Consider the following 25041-nt stretch of genomic DNA (forward strand, 5'->3'; position numbering starts at 1 on the left):
CTAGGGGGCCGGCCCCCCTTTCCTTCTTCTTCTCCTCCCCTTCCTTCCCCTCTCCTACTAGGACTAGGAAACAGGGGGGAATCCTACTTGGAGTAGGATTTCCCCCCTTGGGTGCGCCTCCTCCTCCTTGGCCGCCCCTCCTCCTCTCCCTCCTTTATATACGGGGAGGGGGGCACCCCTTGGAGACACAAAAATTGATCTGTTGATCTCTTAGCCGTGTGCGGTGCCCCCCTCCACCATAATCCACCTTGGTTATATCATAGCGGTGCTTAGGCGAAGCCCTGCGACGGTAGCTTCATCAACATCATCACCACGCCGTCGTGATGAAGAAACTCTCCCTCAAGCTCTACTAGATCGTGAGTTCGCGGGATGTCACCGAGCTGAACGTGTGCTGAACGCAGAGGTGCCGTACATTCGGTGCTGAGGATCGGTCGACCATGAAGACATACGACTACATCAACCGCGTTGTTATAACGCTTCCGCTTAACGGTCTACGAGGGTACGTGGACGACACTCTCCCCTCTCGTTGCTATGCATCACCATGATCTTGCGTGTGCGTAGGATTTTTTTTTGAATTACCAGTGTTCAAGAAAGCGTTTTTAAGCGACACTTAAGCGCGATTAAGCGTTGAGCGATGGAAAAGCGCTTCGCTTTTGCCCTAAGCGGTAGATTAAGTGTTTTTTATTTAAATTTGACCAAAATTTGGCATTTTTTGTACTTCTTTTGCTAGTCTGCTTGCGCAATAATGGCAATATTCTATTTATCTTATTACTAGGCTATGTTCAAGAACTATTTCCTTCATATTTTGGCAAAATTCTGTCCACATGATATCTGTTAGGTTATGTCTATTTGAACTGAACTGCATTTTAGTTGTTATTTTGCTTGCTATGCTAACCTGATATGTATTTGCTATTTTGTGAACTGTATTTCAGATGCTACTTCAATTACCCATGTGCCATGCTTCCTATTTTCATGTGTATATCATTCAAAATCCGTCAAATTCTAGCCAATTTCAAAAAACACTTAAGTGCGATTAAGCTGCGCTTAAGCGCTCATTGCTCTAAGCTGTGGCCTTCCGCTTCGCTTACGCTTTCTGCTTTCTTGAACATTGGAAATTACTACGTTCCCCAACATGACCCGCATAGCAGAGTCGATTCAACCGTCACAATCAGAGGCTGGAAGGGGTTTGATGCAGATTCGAGCTCTGCTCTGGGCAGCGGGAGAGCAAAACACAGCAGTTTCCCAGTCGCGCAACAGGATCCATAGCAGATCCGTGGTGGCAGACACCATCCAGTTGGCCCATATCCCTAGATCGCCTCTGCAGCGTGAGGGCTAAGGGCACCGTCAAGATTAGTACATGGGTCATAACGATGAGCAATATGATCATTGGTTCGGCCGCGAGGACCGCCGTCGAGTGCACACGCCCCCTCCGAGAGGCAGATCGTACGTACCCCGGCAATATGATGACAGGCATCCATATGGTGACGAGCAAAGACTTCCGGTCGACCCAGAGAACCCGGATTTGATGCAAGGTCAATTTTGGTGCAGGGTCTGGTCGACCGGAACAGAGCCCACAAAGAAGGACAGGACAGAGATCGTCCAACAAGTAGCCGAGTGCATGTTTCCAGGCCTGAGTGTTTTAGCAAAGCCATCAGAGCTGCTGAGATCCCTCCCAATTTCAGGTTGGCAACGGGAGTGAGCAAGTTCATCGGTGAGTCAAAGCCTGACACTTGGTTGGAGGATTACCGAGTTGCTGTGCAAATTGGTGGTGGTAATGATGATGTAGCCATGAAGCACCTTCCCCTGATGTTGGAAGGTTCAGCCAGAGCTTCGTTGAATCAGTTGGCTCCTGGCAGTATATTCAGTTGGGAAGTGTTGGCCCGAGTGTTTGTCAGAACATTTGAAGGCACTTGCAAACGGCCTGCGGGGCTGACGGAATTACAGCATTGTGTTCAGAAACCGAATGAAACTTTGAGGGATTATATCCAGAGATGGACCACTTTGCATCATATAGTGGATAATGTGTCGCAACACCAGGCAGTTTGCGCCTTCAAGGAGGGCGTTCGATACAGAGAGCTTAACCTGAAATTCGGCCGGACAGGAGATATGACCCTGGCCCGGATGATGGAAACATAGCCACTCAGTACGCTAACAGCGAAGAAGACCAACTCCACAGTGGCAAGAACAAACCAGTCGCCCAAGACACCGGAGGAGGGAATTCCAGTCGGAGACAGAAGCGCAAAGCCAAGCCCACGGGTCCTGGTGAAGCGACAGTTGTAACCCAAGGAAAGTTCAAGGGATAGCCTAAGGGGCTATGGATCCCCAAGACAGTGAAAGATCAAGCAGAAAATGATGTGCTAGATTTGCCGTGTCATATATACACCAAGAAAGATGAAGAGGGGAACCTTATTTATCCCAAGCATACCACTCGACAGTGTCGACTCCTTATCTAGCAGTTCTGACAGGGCCAGCCCAGTGAGAAAGAGAAGGAATCTGATAAGGATGAAGACAAAGAGGAGGATGATGGTTACCCCAATGTCAATGCCACTTTGGCGTTTTTTGCTGACATTGAGAGCAAAAGTCGATTGAATGTCATCAACAGAGAAGTAAACACGGTTGCCCCGACAACGACAACATATTTGAAGTGGTCTAAGACTCCCATTGATTTCGACCAGTCCGACCATCCGGCACACGTTGCTAACCTAGGGTAGCAAGCGTTGGTGGTCAATCCAGTCGTTGGGGGTACTCGACTGACCAAAGTTCTGATGGATGGTAGCAGTGGCCTGAACATTTTGTATGCTGAGTGAGGGAGTCCTGGATTTGGGGGTCTCCGGACAGCCGGACTATTTCCATTGGCCGGACTATTAGACTATGAAGATACAAGATTGAAGACTTCGTCTCGTGTCCGGGAGGGACTCTACTTGGCGTGGAAGGCAAGCTAGGCAATACGGATATGGATATCTCCTCCTTTGTAACCGACCTTGTGTAACCCTAACCCTCTACGGTGTCTATATAAACCGAAGGGTTTTAGTCCGTAGGACAACAATCGTAACATACAATCATACCATAGGCTAGCTTCTAGGGTTTAGCCTCTCTGATCTCGTGGTAGATCTACTCTTGTACTACCCATATCATCAATATTAATCAAGCAGGACATAGGGTTTTACCTCCATCAAGAGGGCCCGAACCTGGGTAAAACATCGTGTCCCCTGCCTCTTGTTACCATCCGGCCTAGACGCACAGTTCGGGACCCCCTACCCGAGATCCGCCGGTTCTGACACCGGCATTGGTGCTTTCATTGAGAGTTCCTCTGTGTCATCGTCGTTAGGATTGATGGCTCCAACTATCATCGATAGCGATGCGGTCCAGGGTGAGACTTTTCTCCCCGGACAGATCTTTGTATTCGGCGGCTTTGCACTACGGGCTAATTCGCAAGGCCATCTGGAGCAGATTGAAAGCTACGCCCCTGGCCATCAGCTCAGATTTGGAAGTTTGAACTACACGGCAGACATCCGCGGAGACTTGATCTTCGATGGGTTCGAGCCACAGCCGGGCGTGCCGCACTGTCGCAATGGGTATGACCTAGCCCTGCCGCCAAACAGTACCCCAGGGGCTGCGCCCGCATCAGCTCTGACCCTTAGCTCGGAGCCAACTGCGCCGGTCGAGGACGGGTGGTTAGACACCGCCTCAGGGGCTGCAGTCTCAACGGCGATCGAGCCGAATACCAGCCTAACCCTCTGCGCAGCCCGTGACTCCAAGGTGCCGGACTCTTTTCCGGACTCCGAACCATCCGCGCCCCTGACAATCGAATCCGATTGGGCACTGATCATGGAATTCACCGCCGCAGATATCTTTCAGCGCTCGCCCTTCGGCGACATTCTGAATTCACTAAGGTCTCTCTCTTTGTCAGGAGAGCCCTGGCCAGATTATGGCCAACATGATTGGGATGTGGACGATGAAGAAATTCGACGCCCACCCACCACCCACTTAATAGCCACTGTCGATGAATCAGCCAACATGCTCGACTTCGACTCCGAAGACATCGACGGTATGGACGACGATGCGGGAGGCGAAGGGGAACCACCACCCACAGAGCGCTGGATGACCACCTCATCATATGACATATACATGGTGTACACACCAAAAGAAGACGACAACGAGGAACGGAAGGACGCACCGAAGGCTTGTTCCCTCGAGAAGAAGTCAAAGCGGTGGCGCAGGCGCCGCCCCAAACCCCGCCTCGGCAGAAATAACGATCATACAGACCCAGCGTTGGAGCAGGGCGAAACACTGCCGGACCACGGCAATACGGAGAATCAAGCCGAACAAACCAATTCTATCAAAGATAATAGTCCGGAAGACATAACACCGGACAGGCACCCGGAGCAGCAGAATGCCCGTCAAAGGCTTGTTGCCACCGCAAGGAGTCTAAAAAAGCAGAAGCAAAGGCTCAAGGCTGCGCAAGACATACTCCAAATCAGATGGAGTAAAGTACTCAACACAGCAGCGAAGTACGGCGGCAATCGCCCCACCAAGAGCTACCCAAAGCGGAAGTTGCTACCTGAATTCGATGAGGAGGCCTTAGACCCCCCACAACCAAAAATTAAAACAGTCATCTGGCCGGATAGACGACCTCACAGCCAACATAAAGCGGCAAGCAACGCCGCACATAAACCAATACGCGGTCTACGCGAGGGCTCGCGTCTTAAGGATGGAAAAACCAGATCCATCTATGGACCACGCAAGCGTGCTCCAGCATACGATGCAACACAACAAACATACGAACAACGCGGTGCACCAAGATATAGGGGTGCCGCAAACCCCCTATGTTTCACCGATGAGGTGCTGGACCATGAATTTCCAGAGGGATTCAAACCCGTAAACTTAGAGGCATACGACGGAACAACAGACCCTGGGGTCTTGATTGAGGACTATATCCTCCATATACATATGGCTCGGGGAGATGATCTCCATGCCATAAAGTATTTACCCCTCAAAGGGCCAGCTCGGCACTGGCTTAAAAGCCTCCCCGAAAACTCCATTGGAAGCTGGGAAGAGCTCGAAGACGCTTTTCAGGAAAATTTTCAAGGGAGTTATGTCCGTCCTCCGAACGCGGATGATTTGAGTCATATAACTCAACAGCCCGGAGAGTCAGGCCGAAAACTTTGGAACAGGTTTCTTACTAAAAAGAACCAAATTGTCGACTGTCCGGATGCCGAAGCCTTGGCAGCTTTTAAGCATAGCGTTTGTGACGAATGGCTTGCCAGACACCTCGGCCAAGAAAAGCCGAGAACGACGGCAGCATTAACAAGCCTCATGACCCGCTTTTGCGTGGGTGAGGACAGCTGGCTAGCCAGATGCAGCACCAGCGACCTCACTACATCTGAAGTTAGAGATGGAAACGGGAAATCATGGTGCAACAGCAATAACAAACGCCGGAATAAAGAAGACAGCACGAAGAGCACGGCAGTAAACGCCGGATTCAAAAGCTCTCGGCCAGGTCAGCAAAAGCCGCCCTCTAAAGGCGCCAGAGACAAACTGTCTAGCCTAAACAAAATTCTGGACAAAATATGTCAGATCCATAGCACCCCTGGTAAACCCGCTAATCTTACCCACAAAGAATGTTGGGTCTTCAAGCAGTCCGACAAGCTCAACGCCGTACACAAGGGGGAGGATACACCAAGCGAAGATGAGGATGAGCCTCTCAAGCAAGACACTGGGGAACAAAAGAAATTTCCACCAGAAGTCAAAACAGTAAATGTGTTACACGTGATCAAGGGGAGAAAAAAATGGCACACCCAGAAAATTATGCCCAAGGGCCTATCACCGCGGAGTCCTGCCACTGGTCGTCTCAACCGATCACTTTCGACCATCGTGATTACTCAGCAAGTATCCAGCGTGCAGGATGGGCTGCCCTGGTATTAGACCCAACAATTGACGGGTACCACTTCACACGAGTCCTGATGGACGGTGGCAGCAGTCTAAACCTGATATACCAGGACACAATCTGCGAAATGGGGATAGACCCAACAAAAATTTTGCCAAAGCAATACTACCTTTAAAGGAGTAACGCAAAGCCCAGGGGCTCATTGCACGGGCTCCCTGCTACTAAAGGTTATATTCGGCTTCCCCGATAACTTCCGTAGCGAACATTTAACCTTCCACATCGCTCCGTTCCAAAGTGGCTATCAAGCACTACTCGGACACGAAGCTTTCGTTTGCTTTAATGCAATACCACGCTATGCTTCCCTCACACTCAAGATGCCCGGCCACGTGGCATCATTATAGTGAACGGAAGTATTAAGCCTTGGCTGCGGCTGCCTTGGCAGCCGCACACTAAAAATGGCCCGACCAACTAAAGCATTTATCAGGTCGTCAAGACCTCGGACACGGTTAGACGAGTCCGGCGCAGCTATATGTAATTCATACCGGATCGATGGTCACACCCCTATTACAAATACAAGGGGCTCATCACGCGCAGACAAGTGGCAATTGTTACTCATATTGAATTATACATGGTTTCTTTAAAAACTATCTTTTTGCACGACAACTTTTTCACCTAAGTTCCTCTCTTTTACATATGATCATCGTGCTACACCCGTCCAGGATACGGCACAATGGAGATACAGGCACAGACGTGCAGCAGGGACCCGCTCCAAGGATTCTTTTTAGATTAAGACCCTGCATAAACCTTTTTTACTGTCTCTTGTTGATACACATCCACCAAATTCTCAGCACAATTGAGAAGGATGCTGACGTCTTGGCATGTGGCCACAACAGAATAATGCACGTACCTGGACACAAGGGGCTTCTTACAAAGGGCACTATTTAGGCCCGGTTTATACCACAAAGACTGAATACCTTAGGGAGTGTTCGGCGTCGCGAGTTTGCCCTTATATGCATCAGCTCCGAATCATTGTCTTTGGTCAAATGTTGGGTTTGCCCGGCTCCTGTGTTTTGGTGCCTTACGTTCCTCTTCACCGGCTAAGGCAGCACCAGGAGAACTACTGCGATTGTGACCTGGTTCATTCGGACGAGCACCTCAGTAGAGAAAGCCGAAAACTGATTGTCATGATATAGCGTGAGACTGGTCAACCACTCAATGACCTATAGGGATGTTAGAATTCCTCCGCCTTAACAAAGGGTCGTTTCCCGGCCAGGCATGTACGCACCCCGAGATCGGGAGAGTGCGGAGCCACCAGGGGCTATCTAGTAGCCCCACTGTCAAACTCCTATGGCTAAGTGAAAGTGTTAAAGCATTATAGTCCGGTTGCCTCGTTCGCTACGCTACCACCTCCTTAATAAGGCCAAGACGTTGGGTTAAGTGTGAACACGCATTTTTTGCGAGCACCTCCGCATTATATGCGTGGGGGCTGAAGCCGACGACTGCACTCTTTTAGGTTATACACATGTATACATAAACGGCCGCACAGGAGGCATCATATTACTTTCGGGAAAAAGTATAAACACAACCTTATAAAATTTCATAAAACATTGTGTTTACAATGGGAATACATGTCACTCAAACATAATATTCTTCGAGCACTGGGCCTCTATCAAACGAGCACCCTTGAGAACCTCCTCGAAATAGTGCTCGGCAGCGACTCGGCCTATAGCCGAACCCTGCGCCGCAACAACGGTAGCGTCCATCTCTGCCCAGTATGCTTTAACACGGGCAAGGGCCATCCACGAGCCTTCTATATAGGCCGACCTCTTCATCGCATTAATGCGCGGCACCGCACCAAGGACCTGCTGCACTAAGCTGAAATAGCTGTTCGGCTTTGGCTTTTCTGGCCATAGCTGATCCACGATAGACCTCATGGCGAGTCCGGACAACCTATTCAGTTCGGCCCATTCGGCTAGTTGGTCAGTCAATGAAAGCGACCAGAATAACTTGTCCACTTCATGATCTGTTTGACCCTGGAAGTACTTGGCCGCATCGGCAGCGCTCGCCGCCAAGTCCATATACGCATCTGCCGAACTCCACAGCCAATCCAAAGGGGCATACCGTGGATCTCCAAACTTCCTCCGTAGCATGAAAGGCTTCCCAGCCGCAATATCCCCGACTTCCCGCAGCTCCTCCTTCTTCGCTCTCATAGCAGAGCGGGTGTCTTTGTCTGCCGTCGTGGCCTTCTCAAGGTCCGTGGCCTTCGCTCGGTTTTCTTCTTCAAGGAGCCAGCAACGGTCATCAGTGCCTTTTAATTCTGCGGCCATCTTGGCCATCCTCTCTTGGCTCTCGCAATGTGCATTGTGCGGCCTTCTCGGCTTTCAATTCTTCGGCCGCCTTCAAAGCAGCCACATTACTAATCCTCGCTTATTCCTTGGCTCGGGCGAGCTCCGCCCGAAGGGTCTCCATGGTGGCAGCTCCATCTGCAGTCACAACATATTAAAGATACTGGCATCATGCTGCTCTTATTGTGTGACATTCACCGGAAAGCATTACTTACCCTGTGATTCGTCAAGCCTCTTGTTAACAAGCTCGATGTCGGCGTCTGCCGCATCCAGTTGCCGTTTTAATTCGGCAAACTCACTAGTCCAGCTAGCCACCGCAGCTTCCACCACCTGCACATAAAGGCAGTCCGGTTATTACCTGGGACTATGATCCTCTGTTCGCCGCCATTCTCGATGACAAACAGAGTCTCAGGGGCTACTATCTACACAGGGCACACCTAACATGTGCAGTACTATCACATATTATCTCACGTACCTCAAAGCCTGTCAGGAGACTCATAAAGGCTTCATGTAATCCGCTTTCGACGGACGAAATTCTCTCCATCACCGTATTCATCAGCGTATAGTGTTCCTATGAGATGGCTGCTTGCCCCACCAACTCCCTCAGAACGTCCGACCGCATACCAGACGGTGCCGGACTCTTTTGTCTGCTCTCTTCGGGAGCCGGACGAAGGGGAATTCGGTGGTCTATGGGATTATCTTCTGGCCTCACCGGATCCGGAGTGGCCCTCCGTGACGACACTTCGGGGTCGCCCGCTCTTGAGCGAAGGAGTCCGGGGAAGGCCCGAACTGCAAGATATATGCGGTGGTTATTTTCTCAGAAAAACGATAGCATACCTTTACTATTAAAGTATTTTGGATCACTTAAGACTCGTTGGAGGGCTGATCCCCCCGCGGACTTTGTGCGGCAAAAGCTGTTGTGGAACGTAGCAATAATTCAAAATTTTCCTACGTGTCACCAAGATCAATCTATGGAGTCATCTAGCAACGAGGGAGGAGTGGATCTACATACCCATGTAGATCGCGCGTGGAAGCGTTCAAGAGAACGGGGTTGATGGAGTCGTACTCGTCGTGATCCAAATCACCGACGATCCTAGCGCCGAACGGACGGCACCTCCGCGTTCAACACACGTACGGAGCAGAAAAGTCTCCTCCTTCTTGATCCAGAAAGGGGGGAAGGAGAGGTTGATGGAGATCCAGCAGCACGACGGCGTGGTGGTGGAAGTAGCGGGATTCCAACAGGGCTTCGCCAAGCGCTGCGGGAGGAGGGAGATGTGTCATGGGAGGGAGAGGGAGGCGCCAGGGCTTAGGTATGGTTGCCCTCCCTTCCCCCCCACTATATATAGGGCCAAGGGAGAGGGGGAGGGCGCAGCCTTGCCCCTTCCTCCAAGGAAGGGTGCGGCCAAGGGGGGGAGGAGTCCATCCTCCCCAAGGCACCTCGGAGGTGCCTTCCCCCTTTAGGACTCTCCCCTCCTCTTGTCCCTTTGGCGCATGGGCCTCTAGGGGCTGGTGCCCTTGGCCCATATAGGCCAAGGCGCACCCCCTACAGCCCATGTGGCCCCCCGGGGCAGGTGGCCCCATCCGGTGGACCCCCGGGACCCTTCCGGTGGTCCCGGTACAATACCGGTGACCCCGAAACTTGCCCCGATGGCCGAAACAGCACTTCCTATATATAATTCTTTACCTCCGGACCATTCCGGAACTCCTCGTGACATCCGGGATCTCATCCGGGACTCCGAACAACTTTCAGGTTACCGCATACTAATATCTCTATAACCCTAGCATCACCGAACCTTAAGTGTGTAGACCCTACGGGTTCAGGAGACATGCAGACATGACCGAGACGACTCTCCGGCCAATAACCAACAGCGGGATCTGGATACCCATGTTGGCTCCCACATGTTCCACGATGATCTCATCGGATGAACCACGATGTCAAGGACTTAATCAATCCCGTATACAATTCCCTTTGTCTAGCGGTACGATACTTGCCCGAGATTCGATCGTCGGTATCCCGATACCTTGTTCAATCTCGTTACCGGCAAGTCTCTTTACTCATTTCGTAACACATCATCCCGTGATCAACTCCTTGATCACATTATGCACATTATGATGATGTCCTACCAAGTGGGCCCAGAGATACCTCTCCGTTTACACGGAGTGACAAATCCCAGTCTCGATTCGTGCCAACCCAACAGACACTTTCGGAGATACCCGTAGTGTACCTTTATAGCCACCCAGTTACGTTGTGACGTTTGGCACACCCAAAGCACTCCTACGGTATCCAGGAGTTGCACAATCTCATGGTCTAAGGAAATGATACTTGACATTAGAAAAGCTTTAGCATACGAACTACACGATCTAGTGCTATGCTTAGGATTGGGTCTTGTCCATCACATCATTCTCCTAATGATGTGATCCCGTTATCAACGACATCCAATGTCCATGGTCAGGAAACCGTAACCATCTATTGATCAACGAGCTAGTCAACTAGAGGCTTACTAGGGACATGGTGTTGTCTATGTATCCACACATGTATCTGAGTTTCCTATCAATACAATTCTAGCATGGATAATAAACGATTATCATGAACAAGGAAATATAATAATAATCAATTTATTATTGCCTCTAGGGCATATTTCCAATAGTCTCCCACTTGCACTAGAGTCAATAATCTAGTTCACATCGATATGTGATTAACACTCAAGGTCACATCCCCATGTGACTAACACCCAAAGAGTTTACTAGAGTCAATAATCTAGTTCACATTTACCATGTGATTAACACTCGATGAGTTCTGGGTTTGATCATGTTATGCTTGTGAGAGATGTTATAGTCAACGGGTCTGAATCTTTCAGATCCGTATGTACTTCGCAAATCTCTATGTCATCTTGTAGATGCAGCTACTACGCTATATTTGGAGCCATTTCAAATAACTGTTCTACTTAGAGCTATTCTAATTTGTTGCTCCATTATACGTATCCGGTATCTCTACTCAGAGCTATCTGGATAGGTGTTAAGCTTGCATCGATGTAACTCTTTACGTCGAACTCTTTATCACCTCCATAATCGAGAAAATTCCTTAGTCCACTAGTTACTAAGGATAACTTTGACCGCTGTCCTGTGATCCATTCTTAGATCACTCTTGTACCCCTTGACTGACTCATGGCAAGGCACATTTCAGGTGCGGTACACAGCATAGCATACTGTAGAGCCTATGTCTTAAGCATAGGGGACGACCTTCGTCCTTTCTCTCTATTCTGCCGTGGTCGAGCTTTAAGTCTTAACTTCATACCTTACAACTCAGGCAAGAACTCCTTCTTTGACTGATCCATCTTGAACACCTTCAAGATCATGTCAAGGTATGTGCTCATTTGAAAGTACCATTAAGCGTTTTGATCTATCCTTATAGATCTTGATGCTCAATGTTCAAGTAGCTTAATCCAGGCTTTCCATTGAAAAACACTTTCCAAATAACCCTATATGCTTTCCAGAAATTCTACGTCATTTCTGATCAACAATATGTCAACAACATACACTCATCAGAAATTCTATAGTGCTCCCACTCACCTTTTGGAAATACAAGTTTCTCATAAACTTTGTATACAGCCAAAATCTTTGATCATCTCATCAAAGCGTACATTCCAACTCTGAGATGCTTACTCCAGTCCTCAGAAGGATTTCTGGAGCTTTTGCATACTTATTAGCATCTTTCAGGATTGACAAAACCTTCTGGTTATATCACATACAACCTTTCCTCAAAAATCATCGAGGAAACAATGTTTTGATATCCTATCTGCAAGATTTCATAAATAATGCAGTAATCGCTAATATAATTCCAACAGACTCTTAGCATCGCTACGAGTGAGAAAGTCTCATCGTAGTCAACTCCTTGAACTTGTTGGAAAACATCTTAACGACAAGTCGAGCTTTCTTAGTGGTGATACTTACAATCATTGTCCGTCTTCCTTTTAAAATCCATCTGTACCTAACAGCCTTACGACCATCAAGTAGTTCTTCCAAAGTCTACACTTTGTTTTCATACATGGATCCTATCTCGGATTTTATGGCCTCGAGCCATTTATCGGAATCCAGGCCCACCACCGCTTCTCCATAGCTCGTAGGTTCATTGTTGTCTAGCAACATGACTTCCAAGACAGGATTACGTACCACTCTGAAGTAGTACACATCCTTGTCATCCCACGAGGTTTGGTAGTGACTTGATTCGAAGTTTCATGATCACTATCATAAGCTTCCACTTCAATTGGTGTAGGTGCCACAGGAACAACTTCCTGTGCCCTGCCACACACTAGTTGAAGAGACGGTTCAATAACCTCATCAAGTCTCCACCATCCTCCCACTCAATTCTTTCGAGAGAAACTTTTCCTTGAGAAAGAACCCGATTCTAGAAACAATCCCTTATTGCTTTCGAATCTGAGATAGGAGGTATACCCAACTGTTTTGGGTGTCCTATGAAGATGCATTTATCCGCTTTGGGTTCGAGCTTATCAGCCTGAAACTTTTTCACATAAGCGTCACAGCCCCAAACTTTTAAGAAATGACAGCTTAGGTTTCCCTAAACCATAGTTCATACGGTGTCATCTCATCGGAATTATGTGGTGCCCTATTTAAAGTGAATGTGGTTGTCTTTAATGCCTAACCCATAAACTATCGTGGTAATTCGATAAGAGACATCATGGTATGCATCATATCCAATAGGGTGCAGTTATGATGTTCGGACACACCATCACAATATGGTGTTCCAGGCTGTATCAGTTGTGAAACAATTTCCACAATGTCTTAATTCTGTGCCAAACTCGTAATTCAGATATTCATCTCTATGATCATATCATAGATATTTTATCCTCTTGTCACGACGATCTTTCAACTTCACCCTGAAATTACTTGAACCTTTCAATAATTCAGACTCGTGATTCATCAAGTAAATATACTCAACATCTACTCAAATCATCTGTGAAGTAAGAACATAACGATATCCACTACACGCCTCAGCATTCATTGGACTGCACACATCAAAATGTATTACTTCCAACAAGTTGCTTTCTCGTTCCATTTTACTGAAAACGAGGCTTTCAGTCATCTTGCCCATGTGGTATGATTTGCATGTCTCAAGTGATTCAAAATCAAGTGAGTCCAGACGGTCCATTTGCATGGAGTTTCTTCATGCATATACACCAATAGACATGGTTCGCATGTCTCAAACTTTTCAAAAACCGAGTGAGCCCAAAGATCCATCAACATGGAGCTTCTTCATGCGTTTTATACCGATATGACTTACGTGGCAGTGCCACAAGTAGGTGGTACTATCATTACTATCTTTTGGCATGAACATGTGTATCACTACGATCGAGATTCAATAAACCATTCATTTTAGGTGCAAGGCCATTGAAGGTATTATTCAAATAAACAGAGTAACCGTTATTCTCCTTAAATGAATAACCGTATTGCGATAGACATAATCCAATCATGTCTATGCTCAACGCAAACACCAATCTCGATGGTAGAGGGAGCGTGCAATGCTTGATCATATCAACATTGGAAACACTTCCAACACATATCGTCAGCTCACCTTTAGCTAGTCTCCGTTTATTCCGTAGCTTTTATTTCGAGTTACTAACACTTAGCAACCGAACCGGTATCTAATACCCTGGTGCTACTAGGAGTACTAGTAAAGTACACATTAACATCATGTATATCCAATATACTTCTATCAACCTTGCCAGCCTTCTCATCTACCAAGTATCTAGGGTAATTCTGCTCCAGTGGCTGTTCCCCTTATTACAGAAGCACTCAGTCTCGGCTTGGGTTCAACCTTGGGTTTCTTCACTTGAGCAGCAACAGACTTGTCGTTTCATGAAGTATCCCTTTCTTGCCCTTGCCCTTCTTGAAACTAGTGGTTTCACCAACCATCAACAATTGATGCTCCTTCTTGATTTCTACTTTTGTGGTGTCAAACATCGCGAATATCTCAAGGATCATCATATATGTCCCCGATACATTATAGTTCATCACGAAGCTCTAGCAGCTTGGTGGTAATGACTTCGGAGAAACATCACTATCTCATCTGGAAGATCAACTCCCACTCGATTCAAATGATTGTTGTACTCAGACAATCTGAGCACAAGCTCAACAATTGAGCTTTTCTCCCTTAGTTTGCAGGCTAAGAAAATCGTCGGAGGTCTTATACCTCTTGATGTGGGCACGAGCCTGAAATCCCAATTTCAGCCCTCGAAACATCTCATATGTTTGGCGACGTTTCAAAACGTCTTCGGTGCCTCAACTCTAAACCGTTTAACTGAACTATCACGTAGTTATCAAAATGTGTATGTCAGATGTCCGCAACATCCATAGACAACGTTCGAGGTTCAGCACACTGAGCGGTGCATTAAGGACATAAGCCTTCTATGAAACAAATGAGGACAATCCTCAGTTTACGGACCTAGTCCGCATAATTGCTACTATCAACTTTCAACTAAATTTTCTCTAGGAACATATCTAAAAAGTAGAACTGAAGCGCGAGCTACGACATAATTTGCGAAGACCTTTTGACTATGTTCAGGATAATTAAGTTCATCTTTTGAACTCCCACTCAGATAGACATCCCTCCAGTCATCTAAGTGATTACATGATCCGAGTCAACTAGGCCGTGTCCGATCATCACGTGAGACGGACTAGTCATCATCGGTGAACATCTTCATGTTGATCGTATCTACCATACGACTCATGCTCGACCTTTTGGTCTCTTGTGTTCCGAGGCCATGTCTATACATGCTAGGCTCGTCAAGTCAACCTAAGTGTTTTGCATGTGTTCCGAGGCCATGTCTGCACATGCTAGGCTCGTCAACACCCGTTGTATTCGAACGTAAGAATCTATCACACCCGATCATCACATGGTGCTTCAAAACGACGAACTTTCCCAATGGTGCATAGTTAGGGGGAACACCTTCTTGAAATTTTAATGAGGGATCATCTTATTTACTACCGTCGTTCTAAGCAAATAAGATGTATAAACATGATAAACATCACATGCAATCAAATAATAGTGACATGATATGACCAATATCATATAGCTCCTTTGATCTCCATCTTGGGGCTCCATGATCATCTTGTCACCGGCATGACACCATGATCTCCATCATCATGATCTCCATCATCGTGTCTCCATGAAGTTGTCTCGCCAACTTATTACTTCTACTACTATGGCTAACGGTTAGCAATAAAGTAAAGTAATTACATGACGTTTATGTTGACACGCAGGTCATAAATAAATTAAGACAACTCCTATGGCTCATGCCGGTTGTCATACTCATCGACATGCAAGTCGTGATTCCTATTACAAGAACATGATCAATCTCATACATCACATATATCATTCATCACATCCTTTTGGCCATATCACATCACATAGCATACCCTGCAAAAACAAGTTAGACGTCCTCTAATTGTTGTTTGCATGTTTTACGTGGCTGCTATGGGTTTCTAGCAAGAACGTTTCTTACCTATGCAAAACCACAATGTGATATGCCAATTGCTATTTACCCTTCATAAGGACCCTTTTCATCGAATCCGATCCGACTAAAGTGGGAGAGACAGACACCCGCCAGCCACCTTATGCAACTAGTGCATGTCAGTCGGTGGAACCGGTCTCACGTAAGAGTACGTGTAAGGTCGGTCCGGGCCGCTTCATCCCACGATGCCGCCGAATCAAGATTGGACTAGTAACGGTAAGCATATTGAACAAAATCAACGCCCACAACTACTTTGTGTTCTACTCATGCATAGAAACTATGCAAAGACCTAGCTCATGATGCCACTGTTGTGGAACGTAGCAATAATTCAAAATTTTCCTACGTGTCACCAAGATCAATCTATGGAGTCATCTAGCAACGAGGGAGGAGTGGATCTACATACCCTTGTAGATCGCGCACGGAAGCGTTCAAGAGAACGGGGTTGATGGAGTCGTACTCGTCGTGATCCAAATCACCGATGATCCTAGCGCCGAACGGGCGGCACCTCCGCGTTCAACACACATACGGAGCAGCAACATCTCCTCCTTCTTGATCCAGCAAGGGGGGAAGGAGAGCTTGATGGAGATCCAGCAGCACGGCGGCGTGGTGGTGGAAGTAGCGGGATTCCAACAGGGCTTCACCAAGCGCTGCGGAGGAGGGAGATGTGTCATGGGAGGGAGAGGGAGGCGCCAGGGCTTAGGTATGGTTGCCCTCCCCCCCCCCCACTATATATAGGGCCAAGGGAGAGGGGGAGGGTGCAGCCTTGCCCCTTCCTCCAAGGAAGGGTGCGGCCAAGGGGGGGAGGAGTCCATCCTCCCCAAGGCACCTCGGAGGTGCCTTCCCCCTTTAGGACTCTCCCCTCCTCTTGTTCCTTTGGCGCATGGGCCTCTAGGGGCTGGTGCCCTTGGCCCATATAGGCCAAGGCGCACCCCCTACAGCCCATGTGGCCCCCCAGGGCAGGTGGCCCCACCCGGTGGACCCCCGGGACCCTTCCGGTGGTCCAGGTACAATACCGGTGACCCCGAAACTTGCCCCGATGGCCGAAACAGCACTTCCTATATATAATTCTTTACCTCCGGACCATTCCGGAACTCCTCGTGACGTCCGGGATCTCATCCGGGACTCCGAACAACTTTCGGGTTACCGCATACTAATATCTCTATAACCCTAGCGTCACCGAACCTTAAGTGTGTAGACCCTACGGGTTCGGGAGACATGCAGACATGACCGAGACGACTCTCCGGCCAATAACCAATAGCGGGATCTGGATACCCATGTTGGCTCCCACATGTTCCACGATGATCTCATCGGATGAACCACGATGTCAAGGACTTAATCAATCCCGCATACAATTCCCTTTGTCTAGCGGTACGATACTTGCCCGAGATTCGATCGTCGGTATCCCGATACCTTGTTCAATCTCGTTACCGGCAAGTCTCTTTACTCGTTTCGTAACACATCATCCCGTGATCAACTCCTTGATCACATTGTGCACATTATGATGATGTCCTACCGAGTGGGCCCAAAGATACCTCTCCGTTTACACGAAGTGACAAATCCCAGTCTCGATTCGTGCCAACCCAACGGACACTTTCGGAGATACCTGTAGTGTACCTTTATAGCCACCCAGTTACGTTATGACGTTTGGCACACCCAAAGCACTCCTACGGTATCCAGTAGTTGCACAATCTCATGGTCTAAGGAAATGATACTTGACATTAGAAAAGCTTTAGCATACGAACTACATGATCTAGTGCTATGCTTAGGATTGGGTCTTGTCCATCACATCATTCTCCTAATGATGTGATCCCGTTATCAACGACATCCAATGTCCATGGTCAGGAAACCGTAACCATCTATTGATCAACGAGCTAGTCAACTAGAGGCTTACTAGGGACATGGTGTTGTCTATGTATCCACACATGTATCTGAGTTTCCTATCAATACAATTCTAGCATGGATAATAAACGATTATCATGAACAAGGAAATATAATAATAATCAATTTATTATTGCCTCTAGGGCATATTTCCAACAAAAGCATCCCCCAAGGCAGGACCTTCTGTGGGAGACTTCTTGTCCTGTTTGGAGGCCTCGGCTTCCGGATCCTCGGAAGCGGTCCTTTTCCTCCCCTGGTTATCCTCCTTCATGGAGGCGCTCATTCCCTCAGTTGGAACTGGCAGCGACGGGGGCCCGCGTCCGCCCGTATTATCCCCCCCCCCCCCCGTATCTTCCTTCGAGGGCTCCAGGCAAGGTGCGAGTTCGAGCATCTTTTCCAATACCGGATTTTCCAAACCCTCAGGGAGGGGGGCCAAACACCGACTCATTTTCGCCTTTGTTAGCCAGTCCTGGTCAAAGAACGAACTCTTAGAAATAACTTCATGATGAATAAAAGACAGTGTGTTTGGCTAGAGGATTTCTTACTTGTTCGGCGGCACGGTTACTGCTCAGGCCCACGTCCTCGGTAGTATCCGGACACTCTATTTGGGGTCCGAAGAATAACTTGTACATCTCCTCGTGCGTCAGGCCGAGGAAACTTTGAACGGCACACGGTCCTTCTGGGTTGAACTCCCACAAGCGAAGGGGCCGGCGTTTGCAAGGCTGGACTTGACGAACCAGCATAACTTGTATTACCGCAACCAAATTAAAATCTCCCTCGAAGAGATCTTGGAAGCGGCTTTGCAGTATAAGCACGTCCTTGGCTGGACCCCAGCTCAGACCTCTGCTAATCCATGACATCAGTTGTGGTGGGGGGGCCCGAGCGGAAAGCGGGGGCAGCCGCCCACTTGGCACTTCTGGGAGCTGTGACGTAAAACCACTCCCACTGCCATAATTCGGACACCTCTGGAAAGGAACCGTTCGGCCATGGAGCTCCTGCCATCTTGCCTATTGATGCACCTCGGCACGCTGCATGTTGCCCCTCGATCAGCTTCGGCTTCACTTCAAAGGTCTTGAGCCACAAGCCGAAGTGAGGAGTAATGCGGAGGAAGGCCTCACACACGACGATAAATGTTGAGATGTGGAGAAAGGAGTCCGGAGCTAGATCATGGAAATCTAGCCCGTAATAGAACATCAAACCCCTGACGAAGGGATCCAGAGTGAGGCCTAGACCTCGGAGGAAGTGGGAGACGAACACGACGTTCTCGTGGGGTTCGGGAGTAGGGACGATCTGGCCTCGAGCAGGCAGCTGATGCGAAACCTCGGCGGTGAGGTATCTGGCCTCCCTCAACTTCATGTCCTCTTCCGTAACGGAGGAGGGCATCCATTGGCTTTGAAGGCTGGATCCGAACATGATTGAAGATCCGGAGCACCTAACCTGGGCTTTAGGCGTTAGAACTCGAGGCGAGGGAAGGGTTCGATTGAGCACGAGAGGGAAAAAGCGAAAACCTTGTCCCTTTATAAAGAGGGTGAATATCAAGTGTCCTCTCCGTAGCCGTTTAGGACTTGCCTATAATCTAGGAGTCCTAGACACGGTTGGTTTACCCACGCTCGTATTGATGAGAATCCCATAATAAGGGGACACGATCTCCGCTTCGACGAGACGTGTCAAGAAACCGCCTCGCGTTATGTGTGGAGCTGGTTGAAGAAAAACGGTTCAAATAATCACCGGGCCATGACGTAACGTCGTGCTACCGATACAAGCCAGCGAATTAGATATGCAAAAATATTATTCTCTCTACGGTGGAATGTGGAACTTATTTTGCAGGGTCGGACACTATCCTCGTATTCAAATTCTTTTGTGATGTATTCGGAGAAGGAACCCGCCTTGCAATGCCGAAGACAATACTGCGCGCCGAACTCATCGTCATTGAAGCCTGGTTCAGGGGCTACTGAGGGAGTCCCGGGTTAGGGGGTCTCCGGACAGCCGGACTATCTCCATTGGCCGGACTGTTAGACTATGAAGATACAAGATTGAAGACTTCGTCTCGTGTCCGGGAGGGACTCTACTTGGCGTGGAAGGCAAGCTAGGCAATACGGATATGGATATCTCCTCCTTTGTAACCGACCTTGTGTAACCCTAACCCTCTCTGGTGTCTATATAAACCGAAGGGTTTTAGTCCGTAGGACAACAATCGTAACATACAATCATACCATAAGCTAGCTTCTAGGGTTTAGCCTCTCTGATCTCGTGGTAGATCTACTCTTCTACTACCCATATCATCAATATTAATCAAGCAGGACGTAGGGTTTTACCTCCATCAAGAGGGCCCGAACCTGGGTAAAACATCGTGTCCCCTGCCTCCTGTTACCATTCGGCCTAGACGCACAGTTCGGGACCCCCTACCCGACATCCGCCGGTTTTGACACCGACACTGAGACTCTCCAAGAGATGGGCATTCCGATGTCCAAGCTCAGTGAAAGCAATATGCGCTTCCACGGTGTCATCCCTGGGAAGAAAGCCGATTCACTCGGCCAGATAACTCTTGACGTAGTTTTCGATGATTCCAAGAATTATCGCAAGGAAGAGTTGACATTTGAAGTTGTGGATTTTCACAGTGCCTATCATGCTATTCTGGGTAGACCTACATATGTCCATTTCATGGCTCGACCGTGTTACGTGTACCTCAAGCTGAAGATGCCTGGTCCCAAGGGCATGATCAGAGTCACTACAATCGGCAAAGAGCAAAAGAGTGCCTCCAGAAAGGCTCAAAGATTGCCGATGAACAGTTGGCACCAGTGGAAATGCAAGAATATCAGAAGAACACAGATCCGAGTGATTTGTTACGTGCCAAGAAGCCTGCTTCAGAGTCTGCATTTCAGTCGTCTGGTGAAACAACACTGGTACGCGTCGGTCCTAAACAAACGGTTTTTACCCCTTTCCGTGACGGCATTTGGAACCGTCGCCAAGTGAGTGTGGGCGATAGGGGGGTCCTTCACACACGACCCAGAAACCGTTGGGGATATGCCCTCCTGGCACACACACGCTCGGAAAAATGAGGTTGTGTGTGACCGGCGAGCACTCAAATACATAAATACGTACAGTAGTCCTCAAAAAATTCAATTATACAGGAAAAATAATTTTTGGTCGTAAGTACATCCCACACAGTCAGTCACCACTAAACGTTTCCATTCGTATATACACCCACACAGTCACTACAAGGAAAACATTTGTACAAGGTGGCGTAACGCAAACAGTTTTGAAGAGAATGTCATGTGTGATTGTTCATTGGTCCAACACGGTTTATTCCTAGAAACTGTGTGCATTTCCTTAGGTCATCACCCATGGTGTTTTCTCATTAACCATTTGCAATAAGAAAACCCAATTAACGGGCTAATTGGCCTATTATTAATAATCCATTTACTAATCTAATTGACATTCATATTAAGCACATAATATATTCCATTTCCATATTAAGGAAGCAGGATTTCATAATTGAAATACATCGTAGTACAACATGATATAACTTCAACACTCAGCTACCCCATTACACAACTGCACTAGCAGCAAGTTTCACATGCAACATCTAGAACCTTTCGAAATTAGCATCATAGACGGTACATAGAGAGATGCATCTCATCTAGAAAACTGCTGAAGCGGAAGGCGAATATTGAGCCTTCATTCATGTTGAAGGTCTTTGCAACTTTAGGCCAGTGCCTGTGGATGATTGACCATCCATCCTTTGACCTCTTTAGGAACACTTCAATATTGAACCGTGGTGTTGTATGAAAACTTTCCTCGCATCCTGACCACAGAGGTGGTTTGAGAGGTAATCATCAGTGAACCCTGAAAACAAGGATGTGCATAAATACCTTCTCTATATTGGAAATGGGGCAAAGGAATAAAAAAGGCAAGGTATAATAGTTAGTACCATCTTGTAAACCTCAGTGCTTCCCATTGTTTCCTTGCAACACATATAAGGTAGTTAGTCATCAGGTTAAGCAAGGGTTCGCATGCTATCAGTAAAATATGTCGATGAAAAAATAAGCACATTGCAGATTCATCAGATTAATTCAAGCCACATGGAAAACCCATTTATCCAAACGAAGCATTATTAAGAAATAGGAAATATAGCACTTGTATATGTTTCTCATCTATTAAGTGCAGCCAAATTCGATTTATTCCTCACATGGTATACAATAAGAGAATGCAGCCACAGCAATTGAATATCGCATTGTAGAATTGAACCAAGTAGTTAACTAAACACCTGAACAAATGAACCAAACGTTAACTAAGCACCACATTGCACAATATAACATACTCCTAATAGAAGATCAGATAGTTGACCAAACCAAGCATGCTCAACAACTTGGAAATGTAGCAATTGTATTTGTTTCTCATGTATTTAGTACAGCCAAATTCAATTTATTCCTCACATGGTATACAATAAGAGAATGCAGCCACGACAATTGAACATTGATACGTCTCCAACGTATCTATAAGTTTTGATTGCTCCATGCTATTATATTATCTATTTTGGATGTTAATGGGCTTTATTTTACACTTCTATATCATTTTTGGGACTAACCTACTAATCGGAGGCCCAGCCCAAATTGATGTTTATTGGCCTATTTTAGGGTTTCGAAGAAAAGGAATATCAAACGGAGTCCAAACGGAATGAAACCTTCGGGAATGTGATTTTCTCAACAAATGTGATCCAGGAGACTTGGAATGGGCATCAAGAAACGATCGAGGAAGGCACGAGGCAGGGGTCGCGCCTACCCCCCTAGGCGTGCCCTCCACCCTCGTGGGCCCGTCGATGCTCCACCGAAGTACTTCTTCCTCCTATATATATCCACGTATCCCCCAAACATCCAGGAGCACCACGAAAACCTAATTCCACTGCCGCAACTTTCTTTACCCGAGAGATCCCATCTCGAGGCCTTTCCCGGAGCTCCGTCGGAGGGGGCATTGATAACGGAGGGTCTCTTTATCAACTCCATGGCCTCTCCGGTGATGTGTGAGTAGTTTACTTCAGACCTACGGGTCCATATTTATTAGCTAGATGGCTTCTTCACTCTCTTCGGATCTCAATACAAAGTTCTCCTCGATTCTCTTAGAGGTCTATTCGATGTAATCTTCTTTTGCGGTGTGTTTGTCGAGATCCAATGAATTGTGGGTTTATGATCAAGTTTATCTATGAACAATATTTGAATCTCCTTTGAATTCTTTTATGTATGATTGGTTTATCTTTGCAAGTCTCTTCGAATTATCAGTTTGGTTTGGCCTACTAGATTGATCTTTCTTGCAATGGGAGAAGTGCTTAGCTTTGGGTTAAATCTTGCGGTGCTCGATCCCAGTGATAGAAAGGGAACCGACACGTATGTATTGTTTCCATCGAGGATAAAAAGATAGGGTTTATATCATATCGCATGAGTTTATCCCTCTACATCATGTCATCTTACTTAAAGCATTACTCTGTTCTTATGAACTTAATACTCTAGATGCATGCTGGATAGCGGTCGATGTGTGGAGCAATAGTAGTAGATGCAGAATCGTTTCGGTCTACTTGTCGCGGACGTGATTCCTATATACATGATCATACCTAGATATTCTCATAACTATGCTCAATTCTATCAATTGCTCGACAATAATTCGTTTACCCACCGTAATACTTATGCTCTTGAGAGAAGCCACTAGTAAAACCTATGGCCCCCGGGTCTATCTGAAGATGCTGAATCCAACAGGAGCTCTAGATCTGAATCAGATAAAGGGCCTGCTGCCAATCTGGGGCCCCTAACATCAGAGGACAGTTTTTGGCCACAATCAGATGCTTGGAGAAACTACACCCACTTCAGTCCTCAAGACACACCTCCCTGATTCTCCATACACTCCTCAACTCAGAATTTTGTGCTTGATGAAACTGATGGATTCAACCTCCTCAAGGAAATGGAGCTCCTGGAAGATGATGATCTGATGGAATTAGAAGGTTCTGTAGATCCACAAGAGGATCAAGAGGCACTTGTTGAAACAACTGAACTCCCAAACAATTTGGACTCAAAATACAACTCTGACTTCCCTGCCCTTCCTAAGGAGAAGCACCTTGCTTCCATCATATTAATCTTCCAACACTTAGTTATTTCCTTTGCCGTTTATTTTACTTTGCATCTTTATTTCTCTTTATCATAAAAATACCAAAAATATTATCCTATCATATCTATCAAATCTCACTCTCGTAAGTGACCGTGAAGGGATTGACAACCCCTTTATCGCGTTGGTTGCGAGGTTCTTATTTGTTTGTGTTGGTGCGTGGGACTCGAGCGTGATCTCCTACTGGATTAATACCTTGGTTCTCAAAAACTGAGGGAAATACTTACGCTACTTTGCTGCATCACCCTTTCCTCTTTAAGGGGAAACCAACACAGTGCTCAAGAGGTAGCAAGAAGGATTTCTGGTGCCGTTGCCTGGGAGATTCGCGCCAAGTAAAGTCAAGATTTGACTCCTAACAACGAGCCATTTTTGGCACCGTTGCCGGATTCTACGCACAAGTCAAGACATACCAAGTACCCATCACAAACTCTTATCCTCTCATTACATTATTTGCCATTTGCCTCTCGTTTTCCTCTCCCCCACTTCACCCTTGCCATTTTATTAACCCTCTTTTCCTCTCTCCCTCTCTTTCCGTTCCCCTTTCTTGTTTTTCCCATTTCTTGTTTTCTTGTGTGTTGGATTGCTTGCTTGTCATGATGGATCTACCTAGATTTGGTGATCTTCACCTTAAAAGGTTAGAAGAGATCGAAAGCAACGTCAGGGGTTTTATGACTTTACAATTTGAGCATAATAATTTCTTTAGGAACGAGCTTAAGGAAAAAAAACTTTATGGGTTATATGAATAAAGATCTCGATGATATGTCTAAGGAATTTTATGATTTGAAATCTCAGATTGCACATCTCGAAAAATTAATTGCTGAAGTTTCGAATAAGCAGGCCACCTTAGTTAATAAGATGGCCGCTAAACCGGAAAGTTTCTATGAAAATAAGGATGAAGATCTAAAAGTGATTGATGTATCCCCTATTAAATCTTTGTTTTGCAATATAAATCTTGATAATGATGGGGCTGAAGATGAGTCACCTTTACCTAGAAGGCGTTCCAAAAATTCGGAGTTTTTAGATCTTGATGCTAAAGTTGATAAAAGTGGGATTGAAGAGGTCAAAACTTTAAATAGCAATGAACCCACTATTTTGGATTTCAAGGAATTTAATTATGATAATTGCTCTTTTATAGATTGTATTTCCTTGTTGCAATCCATGCTAAATTCTCCTCATGCTTATAGTCAAAATAAAGCTTCTACTGAACATATCGTTGATGCTTTGATGCAATCTTATGAAGAAAACTTGAGTT

This window comes from Triticum urartu, chromosome 4 (assembly GCF_003073215.2).
Source record: "Triticum urartu cultivar G1812 chromosome 4, Tu2.1, whole genome shotgun sequence".
In the NCBI taxonomy this organism is placed as follows: Eukaryota; Viridiplantae; Streptophyta; class Magnoliopsida; order Poales; family Poaceae; genus Triticum; species Triticum urartu.